Raw genomic sequence first — 16868 nt, 5'->3', positions numbered from 1 at the left:
CTGGTGGTCTCTGCCAAGAAGGGTGATGTTGTAAACAGGTGGTAAAGTTTAACACACTCGCGGAGGAACTCTTTGTTGGTTGATAGAACATTCAGGAAAACTTAATGTTTAAATAATTAGAGACGCTATTTTTTTTTTCAACAATGTGAAGAGCTCTAACATTTAACAAACTGACCAATAAACTCAAGGACTATTTTAGTTGAGCCGGGCAGTTCAACTATATTCCTTTTAACATTAACACCACAAAAACTTTTGCTGACCTTGGGGTTAACTAAGATTACATAGTTTCTCAGGAGAAGGCTGCATGCAAGACTTCTCTGTCAGGGTTGCTCCTGTGGCTTTTTAATTTTATTTTTTTAAACCTATATGTGGAAAAGGAAATGTCAATGCCAGGCTCGATAGAAGAATGTAACGTGTACATAACCGATGACCCCATAGGGAATGCTGGTGTTCTAGTTCACTTACCACATCTCTGACAACCTGTCCAGATTGGAATAAATGTGATGTGGTACTTCTCACGTTTTTATCAGTGACATGCAGTCGACTGTGCCCTACTTCTCTTGAGTTGCACAGTTAAGTGATCAAGGTAATTTCCTAATAGGAAGTGAGCAAAAGGTGACTTGCAATTGATAGTATAATGTTTGATCATGTTATTGTCTTTATATGAAAGAGTAGAGGGGGAAAATGTGAAAAAAATGTACATCGGTGGTTGTGTGTTTCTACTAAAACCAGAAGATTATGAGTACTTAAACCTCACTGTGAAATAATTATATATTTTGCAAATGAATCCCTCCATTACCCAGTGTTTTTTTCCATGTTATTAAATCTTATCTTTTAGTTAATAATTGCAGTATTTCTTTTAAAGGTTTTTGTTTTAAACTTAGGGTTAGGCTCCTTTATTTGTTCAGTTGTTTTCAGCTATTTGGGATACTTTCATTCCCTGATATTTATGAAGTAGATGTTTATCACTAAATGTAGTGCTTTGGTTTACATTAATAATTTTGTGTGTGGTCTAAAAACGCAGTCACTTGGAAGATGTACAGGATGGTTGTATTCACCGTGGTTATAGATTCATTGGCAGTGGGGTGCCAGGGAAGCCACTGCAAAGGTGCTAAGGCTAACAGTGAATCTTCTGTTTAGGGCCTTAAGCCCCCGAGGGTCCTGAAGACTCAGGGAATCTATCATAGTCCAGGGATCCTTCAACCCCATTCCACTCCTTTTATGTTTGGCCTCCATTGAGCCAGGCCTGCCGTTGTCCCAACAGCTGAGTAGGGACACAGGGATTTAAATGAGCTGATCTTTGTTTATGTTCAGATGAGTAAATGTCCAGACCACTTAAAGTACAGCTGTTTTTCTGGCAGTCTTATCCGTGGGGTCCAAACTTAATAAACCACAGGAAATAGACTGTTATTCTTAGTTTGCTGCCAGGGCTTGCTTCAGATTCCAAGCGTATTGGTACTTGGGAGAAGTGTAGTTGTTTGCTCTTATTTGCAACCTTTTGGTTATCTTGCACCTTTTGTGCTCCTAGCTTTTTCATTCAGAGAGCAATTGCATTTCTTAGCTCTCGCTTTTACACAGTAGTGTAATAAAGTGAGTCCCATTGAAAGTCTGAAAAAGACCTCTGGTTCTTCCCACCACCTACCCTTTCAACTGCAAAAATCACTGAAAATGCTTAATGCCTAAATCCATGTAAAAACACTTTCACTGGAAAGTCTTTCAGTGGGAAATGAATAAATGTTATACATTGTTATGTTCAGTTATGTCAATAAACCCACTTACTAACGGAGATGTTTTCTTGTTGGAGTTTCCAAATATTTTATACCCTTTCGTAATGGTACACTGCATTTTTCTACAGCAGTTTTCATCAATGGAAATGAAACATAAGCTGGAAGTCTTTCCTCTTTCATTGTCTTTTAATTTCCATTTCCACAGTAGAGTGTGGACTTAATTTTTAAGAAATGCTGTGTGACTTTCTAGCCAGAGAAGCAATGAGATGATGCTAAAAGCAGGTGGTCAGCTGTGGTGTGAAAATGCTGTTAAAACACCAGTGACAGCAAAATGATGGGTCTCAGCAGGATTCAGCTGTTAAAAGGAAACTGAATTAGAAGTCAAGCCCTTTGACTCTCATGGTCAATGAGAAGGAATTACCTTGAACTGGAGGCCATCTTTGCCATTACGAAGTACATGAAAAATAAAATTCCTAAAGAAAAAAAGAATAAACTTTGTAAGAGGTAGGCGTGTTCAATTAAAGAGCCATTGACACAGTCTGGAATGTGTTGGGGTCCTCGGCTCAGCCAGTAAGATGATTGCTTTCATGAGGGCAGATCATTTTGTGATGCTGCCAGGTAATAATGAGCATGTGATCAGACCACCTTCACTGATTTGCCAAACACCTGGTTTTCACCAGAAGTACAGTAACAGGGGCAGCTACTGTATATTAAGAAACTATTACAATAGACACTGGATTACCTGGTATTTGTACTTAAGCACTCCCCCCTTTGCCTCTGAGAGTTGGGGATAAGTGATAATGAAGCATTCTCATGCCAGAAATGTATTCAAAATTCCAGACCCTGACCCGGGATGAAGACAGATTCCTTCCCAGCCTCATATCTTCATCATCTCAGAGAATTATAACATCACTAAAGTTCAGAATGATTTTAAAGAAGTGGTGAAAGAATTTTAAGTCGTCTGAGATTGCATTCTTTCCATTTACTTAATCTCTTTGTGCCTTCGCTTCTGCAGCAGTTAAAATGAGAATCCTGGGTCCTGACTCCATAGTGCAATTTTAAGGAATAAATGGGTAAAAAGCGTTAGCACCGGTTACAGGGCAAGTGTTCAATAAATATTAGATGTATTATTGGTAGCAGTATTCTGTGTGCAGGATGACAGTTGTATGATACATTTTAGAAGTTTCACGGACAAGGCATTCTGCCCTAACCAATTAGAAGATTCATATAATGAGATTACAGTGACTCTCCCTTCCCCTTGTTTTGTTTAATTGAGACTCTTCTATAATTTAGTGTGGAAGGATAGCTCTTGAAATACTTTCTCATTACTTAAAAAAAAAGAAGTGAATATGCTAGTACTTGAGCAAACTTTCCTCTGTTTAGTAAACTGTTGGCGTAAGTTAATTCATCCTTTAGATCGGAACTAAGGCTGTGTAAATGGTCTTGCTTACATAGCGCCCCTCTTCCCGTTAATTTAGTGATAGCATTTCCAAGTGTCCTTTTACTCTTAGTTTACTCAGAAGGATACTTTGCACACACAAGTGCTTTTTTCCTAGGGATTTCAGGTCACTTCATCCTTCTCAATCATGTGGCAAATAGTGTTCTTTTCATTTTGCACGGGAGACTGAAGTTTTTGGAGATTATACTTACTTTTATTGACTACTGAAATAATTAGGAAAAAATGTAGCTTCCTGAAACCTGGTTGCTTTATCTTGAGGCAGACAACCAAAATATCCCATTACATATGTTTGAGAGATTTTTAAGCTCCAGGCAATGTGATTCCGTAGGGACACAGAAACGTGGCTTTGTAATTTGGCTGTGAACTGGCATCGGACACTAGACAAATAAATTGTCATGTGCCAACATTGCAAGCAACAGCAGCTCCTGGCTGTGGAACTTCATAACATTTCTTTCAAACTCACCAAAGTTTTATAAATGCCAGCTCTGTGCCATAGTTAATGCTGAGACAGGTAGCACTGTTGTATGTTAAGACCAGCTGTAGCCAAGTAGCAATTATTCACCTTTCCAAGTTACAGTTTTTGATGAAGTAATGCTTACTCTACAGCTGACTGTATACTTAACTCTTAGTATATGTTCACTGTAGCATGTGCAGACATACTTTTAATGGTGACCACCCTCTTATTCCTTTCTTTCTCAATTGTGTCTTTCTAAGGATTTTTATTTTAGGAAATTAAACTGAGTGCAAATAATAACAAACACCCATATTAGCACCATTCAATGACAGTTAACATTTTGCAATGTTTTTTTTTCAGCCTTAATAAATGTCTTTATTGACAAAACCCCTGATTTCCTTCCCCACACTCCGTCTTCTAAAGTAACTACCACTGTGAGTTGGATATGTGTCCTTCTAACAGTCAGTGCTCCTTATTCACAGAAGTTATGTTGTGTAAGGTCACAGCAAACATTGAATTAGCAAATACTGAACCATTGCTCCCAGGAGAAATTCAGGGTTAGGTTCCTATGAGCCTCTGGTCACAACATTTTCATCAACCTATCAATATATACCCTTATTTTATGTGTGTTTCTGTTTAAAGACACCTTATTTAATATATATCATTAATTTATTAACATTGAACTCATGCCCAACAGCACCATAACTCGTGCCTGAAGGAAGTGTATCTAACTTGTGTGTTTTCCCCCTAAGACACATCACAGCCTTTCTGCACTTAGGGACACTAGCCAGCACTTTTGCACTGTGCTTGGGAGCCCTTTTAAACAGCAAAATCTCCAACAAAAAGCAGGAAAATGCAAAAAATGTGGCACTAAGAAGATTCCCTTCTTTTTATGGCTAAGTAATATTCCATTGTGTGTGTGTATATATATATATATATATATATATTATATATATATATATATACCACATCTTCTTTATCCATTAATCTGTCGATGGAGACTTAGGTTGTTTCCATATCTTGGCTACTGTAAATAATGCTGCCATGAATATTGGGGGTGCAGTTATCTTTTCAAGTTAGTGTTTTTGTTTTCTTTGAATAAATACCCAGAAAGTGGGTAGCTAGATCATATAGTAGTTTTATTTTTAGCAATCTTTTGTCTTTTAAATGGTAACCACATCATGTGGTTGTATTGTTGATGATGGTGGCTTTGGTTGTGTGTGTTGAGGCTGGAAGTGGGAAGGGTTTCTTTTAAAACAATTTTAGTTTGATATTTTCTAGTTATTCTCTCTGAAGTGTTTTGCTCCCTTGCTACAGGTGCAGAATCTCTATATTTCTTCTTTGGGACTGCTTATCATACATTTAAACTGTACCTACTTGTGTGTCTTTTCTTACCTTTGCACACTTACTACTTCCCCAATTCTCAGGAAGGGCTCCACAAAGAAAAAAGGACTAAGTACATCCCTGGGCTGAGTATATCCCTGACCCCACCCGCTCTGGAACCACTTTTCAGAAGGTGTTGACCTCTGCTTCCCATCTCCTTTGAAAGACTTTCTGACACTCCTTGTGCCAAGGAAAAGGGTGACTCACTCTGAGAAGAATATAGTTTGCTTCTTGGAAGATCTCATTTATGTGCTCTTAGTGCCTTCACACACCTTGTTTGGTTGTATGCTTTTTCTATTTCTATTGTGATTGCTGGACACACACACACACCAATTTCTGTTTGTTTTTGCCTTGTGCTTAATTCTGCTTAGGCTGTTCTTTCTTATACCTTGTTGGTGTCACTCATTATAACCATAGTACAATTATCAAGATCAGAAAATTTAACGCTAATAAAATGCTATTGTCAAATCTACATTCCATATTCAAAATTTGTCAGTTGTCATAATAATGCCCTTAGCTATTATCCCCTTGGATCAATGTAGAATCATGCATTGCATTTAGTTGTCATGTTATTCTCTCTTTTTTTCTTTCTTTCCCTCTCCATTTTTCAATTTTGTTTTCTTTTTTTTAAAGTAAGGTTTATTGAGGTATAATTTACGTAGAGTTCAATTTACCCTTTTTGAGTGTACAGTTCCATTAGTTTTCACAAATGCGTACAGTCATGTAGCTACCACCCCAATCAAGATATAAAGCATTTCCATCACCACAAAAAGTTCCTTTTTAGTCAATCCCCTTCCCCCTGACTCCAGCCATGGGCAATTACAGATTTGATTTCTGTCCCTATAGTTTTGCCTGTTCTAGAATTGCATATATATGCAATCATACAGTATGTTGCATTTTGTGTCTGCCTTTTCCCCTCATCAAAATGCTTTAAGATTCATCCATTTTATTGTGTGAATCAGAAGTTCATTCCTTTCCGCTGCTGAGTAGTATTCCATTGTGTGGATGTACAACACTTTGTTTATCTATTCGCCAGTTAATGGATATTTGAGTTGTTTTCATTTGGTGCTGTTATGAACAAAGCAGCTAAAACGTTTGCATACAAGTCTTTGTATGGAAATGTGTTTCATTTCTCTTTAGTAGATTCCTAGGAGTGGGATTGTTAGGATGTTTGGTAAGTGTGTCTTTAACTTTATAAGAAACTGCCAAACTGTTTTCCAAAGTTGCCCTACCATTTTGCATTCCCACCAGCAATATATGAAATTTCACATTGTTTTACACACTTGCCAGCACTTGGTTTTTCCCTGTTTCAATAAAGACATTCTATTAGGTGTGTAGTATTATTTTATTTGGTTTAATTTGTATTTCCCTAATGACTGATGATATTGAGAATCTTTTCATGTAAGTATTTGCCACTTGTGTATCTTTGGTGAAGTGTTTGTTCAAATCTTTTGGTTTTTATTGGGTTCTTTGTATTCTTATGAGGTTATAAGAATATTTTATGTGTTTTGGATACAAGTCCCTTGTCAAATATATGTTATGCAAATATTTTCTCCCAGTCTGTGGTTTACCTTTTCATTTTCCTAGCGGTATTTTTCTTTACATTTAGGACTATAATCCATTTCAAATTGATTTTTTATATGGTGTGAGGTATGAATCCAGCAAAGTTAACTTTTGTTTTTTGCATAGGTATATCTACTGGTCCAGCAACTTTTGTTGCAGAAACAATACTTTCTCCATTGAAAAATCTCTGCAACTTTGTTGAAAACAATCTATTGACCCTATGTGTGGGTCTGTTTCTTGAAACTCTATTCTGATCCATTGATCTATATGTCTGTCTTTGTGCCAATACCAAATTTTCTCGAAATCAAGTTGTGTGAATCATCCAAATTTTCTCCTTTATCAAAGTTGATTTTGGCTGTTTAGCTTTTTTAATTTTCCATAAAAATTTTAGAATCAGCTTGTTATTGCAACCAAAAAAAGTTAAAAAGCCTGGTGGGATTTTGATTTGGATTGCCTTAAATTTATAGATCAGCTGGTGATAATTGACATCTTAATACTGACTCTTGGTCTGTGAATACAGTATATCTCTCAATTCATTTAGTTCTTTTAAATTTCTCTAACAAATGTTTTATAATTTCAGCCTGCAAACCTTGCACCTATATTGTCAGCTCTATCTCTAAGTATTTCACATTTTTGATACTTTTGTAAATGGTACTTTTTAAAAACTTCAATTCCCAGGTGTCCATTTCTAGCATATAGAAATAAAATTGGTTTTTAAACATTGACCATGTGTCTTGTGAACTTGCTAAACTTACTTAGTTCTAATAGCTTTTTAGTAGGTTCTTTTGGATATTTTATGTATGTTGTCATATTATCTGTGATAAAGGATAGTTTTACTTTTGCCTTTTATAACTTTCTCTTGCCTTATTGTGCTGGTTAGGAACAGCAACCCAATGTTGAATAGAGGTGGTGAGATAAGGTTTTCTTGACTCATTGCTAATCCTAGGGAGAAAACAGTCAATCATTGACATTAAGTATGATGTCAGCTCAAGATTTTGTATATTAACAGATTTCCTTTATCAGAATGAGGAAGTTAGTTTGCTGAGAGTTTTTATCATGAAAGTATGTTGAGTTTTGTCAGTTGCTTTTTCTCCATTATTGAAACGATCATGTTATTTTCCTTTTTAGTTTGTGGATATGGTGAATTAACATTGATTGATATTTTGAGTGTTGAACCAATCACAAATTTCTAGGATGAATCCCACTTAGTCATGATATGTTATCATTTTTATGTATTGCTAGTTTCAACTTCTCCATATTTTGTGAAGAAGAATTTTTTCATTTATGTTCATAATGAATATTTGTCTCTAGTTTTCTTTTCTTGTAATGTCTATGTCTGGTTTTGGTGCCAGGGCAATGCTAGCTCCATAAAGTGAGCACTGTTTCTTCCATTTCTATTTTCTGGAAGAGCTTATATAGAATATGCATTATTTCTTCCTTAAATGTTGGTGGTTCACTTATTTGCCTGAAGTTTTCTTTGTGGGAAGGTTTTTAACTATGAATTAAATTTCTTAAATAGGTATAGGACTCTTCAGATTATCTAATATTATTGAATAAGCTTTGGTAATTTATGTCTTTCAAGGAATTTGCCCATCTCATCAAAATTATCAAATTTATTGGCATAAAGCTGTTTAGACTATTCTCTTATTATTCATTTAATATCACTAGAATCTATAGTGATGTCCCCTATTTCATTTTGGATATTGGAAATTTGTGTCTTCTCTCTTCTTTTCGGTTTGGCTAAAGGTTTGTCAATTTTATTGATCTTTACAAGAGTCAGCTTTTGATGTCATTGACTTTATTGATGTCATTGACTATTGTTTTTCAATTTTATTGATTTATGCTCTTATCTTCATCATCATTCTCAACTTTCTCCTTGCTTTGGATCTCTTCTTTTTCTAGTTTCTTAATGTAAAAACTTTAGATCATTGTGACCTTTTTTTTTCTACTAATACAGTCATTTAGTACTATAAAGGCTATCAATTTCCCCACAAATTTTGTTATGTTGTATTTCAATTTTGATTTAACTGAAAATATTTTTTGATTTTCATTATGGTTTCTCCTGAGAAGTGTGTTGTTTAATTTCCAAATATTTGGAGATTTTCCAGATATCATTCTGTTGTTGATTTCTAGTTTGATTCCTTTGTGGTCAGAGATTTCAGTTCTTTTACACTTGTCGAAATTTGTTTTATGGCCCAGAATATTTTCTATATTGATAAACGTTCCATGTGCACATGAAAAGAATATATATTCTGCTATTTTATGTAAAGTGTCTAATAAATGTAAATACGGCTGGTTGATAGTATTGTTCAGCTCTTCTATTTCGTTGCTGATTCTTTTGTCTATCTGCTCTATTACTGAGAAAGAAATGTTGAAGTCTCCAATATAATGTGAATTTGTCTGTTTCTCCTTTCAGTTATCTCAATTGTTTTTGTGTATTTTGAAGCTCTATTTTGGCTTGTTTTATCTTATTATCTAACAAACCCTTTGCATTATGTAATGTCTCTCTTTATCCTTGCTAAAAATATAGCCAGTTCAGTTTTCTTTGGGGGAAATTATATATATGTTTATATAAAATAATATATGTACTTATATATAACATTATATATGTTATAATACATACATATATTCTCATTTAAAAAAATCATTTCTGGTGTTCTATAATTATGAGAGTAAGTCCCAGTTTCCTTCTGCCTGAAGAACTTCCTTTAACATTTCTTGTAGTTCTGTTGGCAGTGAATTATCTTGTCTTTTGTTTTCAGAAAATGTCTTTATTTTCTGAGATATTTCTTTGAGGGTGTAGAGATTTCTTCATTGACTTTTTTTTCTTTCAGTACTTTAGAAATGTTTCTCTATTGTCTTCTAGCTTGCTTAGCTTTTGGCAAGGGGTCTGCTCTAATTACATTGGTTTCTCTATATAATGTCTGTCTTTGTTCTAGCTGCATTCAAGATTTTTCTCTTTAAGTTGTCTTTCAGCAGTTTGCTTGTGGTGTGTCCATGTGTTTTAAACATTGTTCAAACTGCTTAGGTCTTTTTGAGCTTCTTGCATCTGTGGTTGTCTTTCAGTAGTTTTAGGAAATTCTTAGCCATTTGAAACATTTTTTCGGATATTTCTTCTGCTCTGGTTTCCTTCTCTCTTTTACATGGAAATCTAATTACGTGTATGTTAGACCACTTGTTATTGTCCTATGTACCTCTTGGATATTCTGTACTCCTTTTTCTTTTACACGTTTAAAATCTTTGTAATTCAGTTTAGATAATCTCTATTGGCCTATCCTTAAGTTTACTAATCTTTTTCCAACTCATTCTAGTCTGCTAATTAGCCCTTCAAGGAATTACTCATCCCTGATAACTTTTTATTTTCCTAGCTTTTTTTTTGGTTTCTTTTTTTTTTTTTTAATAAATGCTTTTTAAAATTAATTAATTAATTAATGTATGTATGTATATATGTATTTTTGTCTGCACTGGGTCTTCATTGCTGCACACGGGCTTTCTCTAGTTGCAGCGAGCGGGGCTACTCTTCATTGTGGTGTGCAGGCTTCTCATTGAGGTGGCTTCTCTTGTTGCAGGGCACGGGCTCTAGGGCTTGCGGGCTTCAGTAGTTGTGGCACATGGGCTTAGTTGCTCCATGGCACATGGGATCTTCCCGGACCAGGGATCGAACCCGTGTCTCCTGCATTCTTAACCACTGCGCCACCAGGGAAGCCCTGGTTTCTTTTTTAAAATGTTCCTCTCTGTTGAAATTCCATATCTGTTCATGCATGTTGTGTAACTTTACACTAGATCTTTTAATATGTTAATTCTTAGTTGTAGTAAAGTCTCTGTCTAATAGTTTCAACATCTAGGCATCTGAGTCTAGTTTTATTGATTGCTTTATATTTAAACAATAGGCTGTTTTATCATGCTTTTTTCTTCTGAGCTTTATAAGTCTTATAAATGAATGCTAGACATCATGTCAGAAGAATATGCAAGACCGAGACAAATAGTATTTATGCCCAGAAGTGGGTACAACTCTTCTTCTGTTAGGCTATACCAGTGAGGAACTGAATCAACTAAGTCAGTACTTGAGCTGAGTTTGGATTTTCTTGTTGCTATTAGTGTACCACAGACTTCAAATTTATTCAGTCATATGCAGATTTATTTGTCAAACAGCATGTTTAACCTTGATTTTTTAAAGTGTTTATTTTCAGAAGCATTTATTATGTGCAGTAAATAAGAAATTTCCTTGATTGGACAGACTGTGTTTTTGGAGATTTTATACACCTGGATGTTCTTAAGTTTGTGTAATAATTTATGTTAATATAATGCAAATTAGCACCCAGGAATATGTTTTATTTTTACTTAACTCTTAACCCCCCAACATTATATAAAACATGGAGACTCCTTTCCAAAATTAATGTGAGATTTCTTTTGTAATGAACAGCTCTATGAATTGGATTACATGCAGGGAGCATCTGAAAGAGTTCAAGTGAAGGAGAGTGAAGAGTTGTGTACTTTTTAAAGCCCTATGTTTGGGGCTTTCAGTGTCAACTTGAGAACATCATCAATCATGGTATCATGAATTCTCAATTAGACATTTTACTATATACTTCATTTGCTTAGGAAGAAGCCCTGTCTTGTAAAAGCCAATGCCTTTCTATTGTTCACATTGAACTCTAAACAAATACTTAACCTGAACCCAAACTGGTGGAGGAGGAACACAAAGAATTAGATACAGTACGATTCTTGTTTAGTGGAATAATCCACAGATACCCCACTCCTGGCAAGGACTGTGTAAACCTGATACTGTGTAATAATCACCAGATCTCAAACTTTTAGATGACAAAAAATAGCTCATTGTCACAGAGAAAATAAAAATACTTAGTTTTAATATTGCCTATTATTAACTGGCAACGTGGAATATCTTACAGAAGGGAGATGCTCTATCTGAGATTTTTATCTTTGTTTTTTTTACATTGCCAAAGCTTTATTTATTTAGTAAATTTACACAATATTTTTCTTCCAAAGTGCTACACAGTAATGGCAACTAGGCAAGATCCAAAAGGCACTTAGTCTTCCCTCTTCAGTTATTTTCACTGAGCTCTTTTCTAAGAGCTAACTCCAGTATCCAGCAGCTGTCTGGTTTAAGATGCAATGCACTCTCCTTTTTTTGCCTTCCAGACTCTCCTGTCTAAATCTTTTTTTTTTTTTTAACATCTTTATTGAAGTATAATCGCTTTACAATGGTGTGTTAGTTTCTGCTTTATAACAAAGTGAATCAGCTATACGTATACATATATCCCCATATCCCCTCCCTCTTGCATCTCCCTCCCACCCTCCCTATCCCACCCCTCTAGGTGGTCACAAAGCACCAAGCTGATCTCCCTGTACTATATGGTTTTATATCTGTATTATTTCCTGTATGTAAAGATTTAAAGTGAGTGTTGCATAAAGTGGGTATGTAAGACTCAAGTATTGACTATTTGGGGACAGAGGGCATTTAGTTTTGTTTCAGGCATTGTTTTAAGAGCTTTCCCTACACTGATTCATTCAGTCCTCACAGTAACTCTCTGAGGTAGGTACCATTACTATCCTCTCATAAGAGATGAAGAGATGGAGGCACAGAGAAGTTACGTATTCAGACCGAGATCCCTGAGTGGGGAGGTGTTTGAGTCTTGATTGGAAGCCAGGCTGGCTCGAGTCCTAGCTGTCAATCCTGACACTCTGGGGCCTTGCATGCACACAGGACCACTGATAAAACATCAGGGGATTGTTCTTAAGGTTCACTGCAAACATGTCTTTTTTTCCCTAATACAACACTTTAAAAATCATCTGTAAGTAGTTTGGCCTTTATTTGTGCCCATTTTTCTTAATCTGTACTATACGTCAAGGACAATACCCAGAGTTACATTATTCATCTGTAAATATTTAATGAGAGACATGTAGTCCATCTCACAGCCACAAACGCTTCCCTCTCTCTTGACATGGATGGGTCACTGTCTTATGCTGTGAGGTTAGTTCTCTCCACTGGTTTGCGAGCTCCCTTAGGACAAAAATCCCATCTTGCATTTCTCTTTGTGTCTCCACAGAGCCTGGCGAGCTTAACGTAGAGTTCCTGGCTACCTGCTTATTAATGAGTGCTGCAAGGCAGCTATTCAACCTTTCCCACTGAGACACACATGCCAGACTGTTCACGTAAGTCATGTACACTCGTGTATCAGGGCAAGTCATTTAATAGCTGTAATTCCATCCAAATGTCCATTTATATAGCTATGGTTGAAAACTGATGGGTGCTGTAAGATGGTATATTTGACTCGGGGTACCATATGATTCTACTTTTTCTACCTTTAATATAGGAACATAGTTCTTAAAAAGTGAACATTTGGGAAATTTAACATACATTTCTTCCCTTTGTGTACTATGTACAGATTTCATGTTGCTTAGAGTAAATCTGGAATTGTGTCTTATTTATGTTGGTATTCCTATCATCTAACATGGTGCATTTCACATAGTAGCTTCTCAATAAAAGCCAGTGGATTTTTTTTTTTTTTTTTTTTAAATTTTAAGCATTAGTCCTATTAGAAGAGAGTTAGGCTAGGAGGAATTTTCCATAGAAGATCTTTCGGATCTACTGAAGCCTGAGTTTTTGCTTTCTAGGATGTGGAACAGAATATTTTTGTCAACACACTGATGTTATTTTCCACCTAGGCCCGTTTTTTAGTAACTTCTTCCCCCACAAAATCATGACTAAGACTTTAAAAAAAATCCAAGGCAAAACAATCATGTATGAATTTCTTTGTGCACCAGAAAGACACAGTAAGACAAGTGTTTTTGTGAGATAAGGGACATTTCAGCGATATGGTGAAGCATGAATTGACGTATAGGCAACCAGTCTCACCAGGTGAATGATTATCTGTGGTTGCCAGAGTGAGCAGCTTCCGTGGCTGATGAAGCTGCTGACCTTGGCATATTTATCATCATTACCCCAGGGAACAGAAACTAGTATCTGTATTCTTGTGAATACACATCCATAAAAGGAGACGCAAGCTAGTGGAAAAGAATTCGTGTGTATAGGTGGTGTGTGTGTGTGTGTGTGTGTGTGTGTGTTGATAAGAGAGAGGGGGGTGGGGAGCTAGAGACGGTTTCTTACATTTTCTTTCCTCTTTTAACTCTTTTCTATTTTTACTGAAAAGAGAGGATGACATCAGTCTCTCATCTGCAAGCTCAGATTTATAATAGCTACTCCAGTTTGCAAGAGTTCTAGGGGCATAGTTTTTCCTTATAAGGGAGCTGAATAAGGCTGCAAAACGTGGATAATCTGTGTTATCATCTCTCAGGCTATGATTGCCATCCGATGAGGGGAGGCCAGGGGTGAGGGATGTGACCTTGGATGATGCTGGTGCTGTCTCCCCCCAACCCCCTACCCCAGCATGGTACTAACTGCTTCCTGGCCTGGAGTTTAGAGGCAAACTTTGGGACCTGAGTTCACAGACACCACCAAGCCTGTTCCCTGAAGCTGTTGTGGAGAAGGGGGTGTGGGTAGCAGGGCGCTAGGTGCTCAGGTCACAGTGGTCCTGGAACAAGGTTAAGGAGATGAAAGAGGCTTTATTTCCGGAACAAAGTGGTTGCCATGTGTTTTGGTTTGCTAGGGCTGCTGTAACAAAGTACCATGGACTGCCTGGCTTAAACAACAGAGATGTATTTTCTCATAGTTCTGGAGACTATAAGTCCAAGATCAGGGTGTCAGCAGGGTTGATTCCTTCTGAGGGCTGTGGGGAAAGTCAGCTCCACACCTATCTCCTAGCTGCTCGTGGTTTTCGGGCAATCTTGGGTTTTCCTTAGCTTGTAGATGCATCAACCTGATCTCTGCCTTAATCTTCGTGTGACATTCTGCCTGTGTCTAAATTTCCCCCTTTTATGAGGACACCAGTCATATTGAAGTAAAAGCCTACCCTACTTCCATATGACCTCATCTTAACAGTAATTACAACTGCGATGACCCAATTTCTAGATAACGTCTCATTCTAAAGTACTGGGGGTTAGGAGTGCAACGTCTGAATTTTGGGGTCCAGGGGGAGACACAACTCAGCCCCTAACAGAATTCAACCTGTTGATGGTTGATTTAGTTGGGAGTATTTTCTTGATTATTACTTAAAGGATATAGGGAAGGGACATGGAAACAGGGGAGGCAATGGTGGAGCAGTTGCTTTTTTTCTTCTGACAAAGAATCAGGACCTGGGAGACTGAAGCCTGTGGGGAGAAGTAGTAGGATTCCCTCATTGTGCATTATGATAGTCATGTTTTCGAGGACACAGACAGTATCTGAGTTGAAATATGATCTGTGGGTCAGAGCACCTAAGTCCCCATAGCTTTTGCAAACTCCCAGTGGTGTGTATTTCAGCCACCCAGACAAAATTACCCAAAGTCTTTGCCTGATGCCTTCATAAATTTGGTGGTGCTCACCTGAGGGGCCTTTCTCCTTTCCTGGGCTCTCATATATAGTGGGAACTATTTGAGAAGGAGCAGGTCCATCAGAACAGTCCTATCCTGTCAGCCACTTATTTCCCTAGTAGTACAGTGTTTTCAAGATAAGTGATCTATTTCCTTAACAAATGCCAAGGTAGAATGATGTTTCGCTAAGACTGGGCGCCGGATGCTTTGTGAGATATCTTGTATGCATTATGTCAGTCCTCGGAGAAGCCCATAGTATGATTATTCCCATTTTCCAGATGAAGCAATCAAGCCTTAGAGTTCAGCGACTTGCCCAGGGGCTTATAGGCATCAAGTGACAGTTGATTTCTGTCTGTATTCGTTGCACTCCGCCTCCCGGCTGCCCTAAGTTTTTAAAGGTAAATCTTTGAAAGACGTGGATTTTTTAAAAACAAATCTTAAATATCACATTGAGATAAGAATTCTTTTTAAAAATTTTTTTTTCTTTTGAGCATCCTGTGTAAAATGAGGAGACTGGATTTATTTAGATGATCATCCTGTGTCCATGTAGCCCTAAAATGCATCTAAAGTTATGTTTTTTATTTTCCTGTTTTGGATGTAAAAAGGAGAGGATGTAGGCTGTCGATCTGCTTTTTTTTTTTTAAGATGGAATTTCAACATCTCCTTGTGGAATTTCCTGGTTCTCAACCAAGTATGTAGATCCCGCCTGACAGAAGCTCGTCTATTTTGGACTGCAGTGGGATAATAATCTGGTTATTTAGGGGGTCTGGTCTTTGGAGCCCCCTATTTTTCTTTTCTTCTGTTCCTACTGCTCCTGCAGATGTTCAGAGCTGACCACATGCAGCCTCCCTGGCACCCAGCAGTAACCAGTCTCCCCGGCCAGGGAAACATGCCCGCCTTTCTATGCTGAGATCAGCTCCCACTCTGGGCACATCTCCTGTGGGCCAGCCAACAGGCTTTGACTGATTTAGTTCAGGAAGACTCGCTTGTTTGTGGACATGGTAATGACGCCAGTAAAATTCAATTACTGGATCCCAGAGGACTGCAGCAAGCGATAATAAATTAGGAAACATGAGCTTTGGAGTATCTGAACTGAAATTATAATGAGGCTATTGAAAAACAAACAAACAAAAATCCTAAGCATTCATTTAATAATAGACGCTGCTGCTTTCCCCACCAAAAATTAGTTCATCAACTAACCCTTTGTTCTTGTCACAAGGAATATGCCTGAGACACAGCCAAGAACATTTTGTCTTAATTACTTGGTATTGTTGTTGCCCCCAGAGCACACCTGGCTTGGGGGGTAATTGGTACACAGGGAGGAAGCAGCCGCCTGGAGGGGCCTCCCAAGGCCACGGCACTAATCCATGCCGGGCTCACAGATGCTCGCTGCCCATGGCCTTGGGTTTCAGGTTGCCATCCTAGGCTGAGGTTTGAATGGAGGTTGTAACCTCAGAAGGTCCGGCTAGCACTTAACCACTGACATCCATCAAGAATGTCAAGGCTCGCATTGTCTCATTAATTTGAACCAGCTTTCCTGCCCTCAGATCCTTTTTCATTCCTATCCTTTCCACTCTGCCTTTCTTCCTTTGTGAGCAGTATATAGCCTCCCCTGTGTGTGCCTTCCGCCTGTGAGTTGTGGCCTGGAGGGCCACTCTTGGGGAAAAGGCACCTTTTCCCTCCTCCGTGCCATAAGTGGAACTTGCAGAATTGACTGATGTTTCTGCTGCAGTATGGATTTCAAGCACGTGAAGTGAGAAAAAACATTGCAGGCAGTCTGGATATCTCTGTTTTGCAGATGATCTTAACGTTGAAATGGTTTGTCATTGCTGTCTTCCTTCACTTTATTTCC

The 16868-nt window shown here is 37.5% G+C and overlaps 1 protein-coding gene across 18 annotated transcripts in view; it reads left to right on the top strand.

Moving 5' to 3' along the window:
* TRIL (TLR4 interactor with leucine rich repeats) overlaps positions 1-16868 on the top strand; it is a 137481-nt gene that overhangs the window by 18742 nt on the left and 101871 nt on the right. For all 18 annotated transcript variants that reach the window (XM_082471802.1, XM_082471799.1, XM_082471797.1 and 15 more), the window contains one exon: positions 12655-12760. The gene's annotated coding sequence lies outside the window, so the exon portion shown is untranslated. The remainder of the gene's footprint in view (positions 1-12654; positions 12761-16868) is intronic.

This window comes from Balaenoptera physalus (assembly GCF_965194825.1).
Source record: "Balaenoptera physalus genome assembly, chromosome: 8".
NCBI lineage: Eukaryota > Metazoa > Chordata > Mammalia > Artiodactyla > Balaenopteridae > Balaenoptera > Balaenoptera physalus.
Note: the sequence above shows the minus strand (reverse complement) of the source record. Positions and strands in the feature narration are given on the sequence as shown.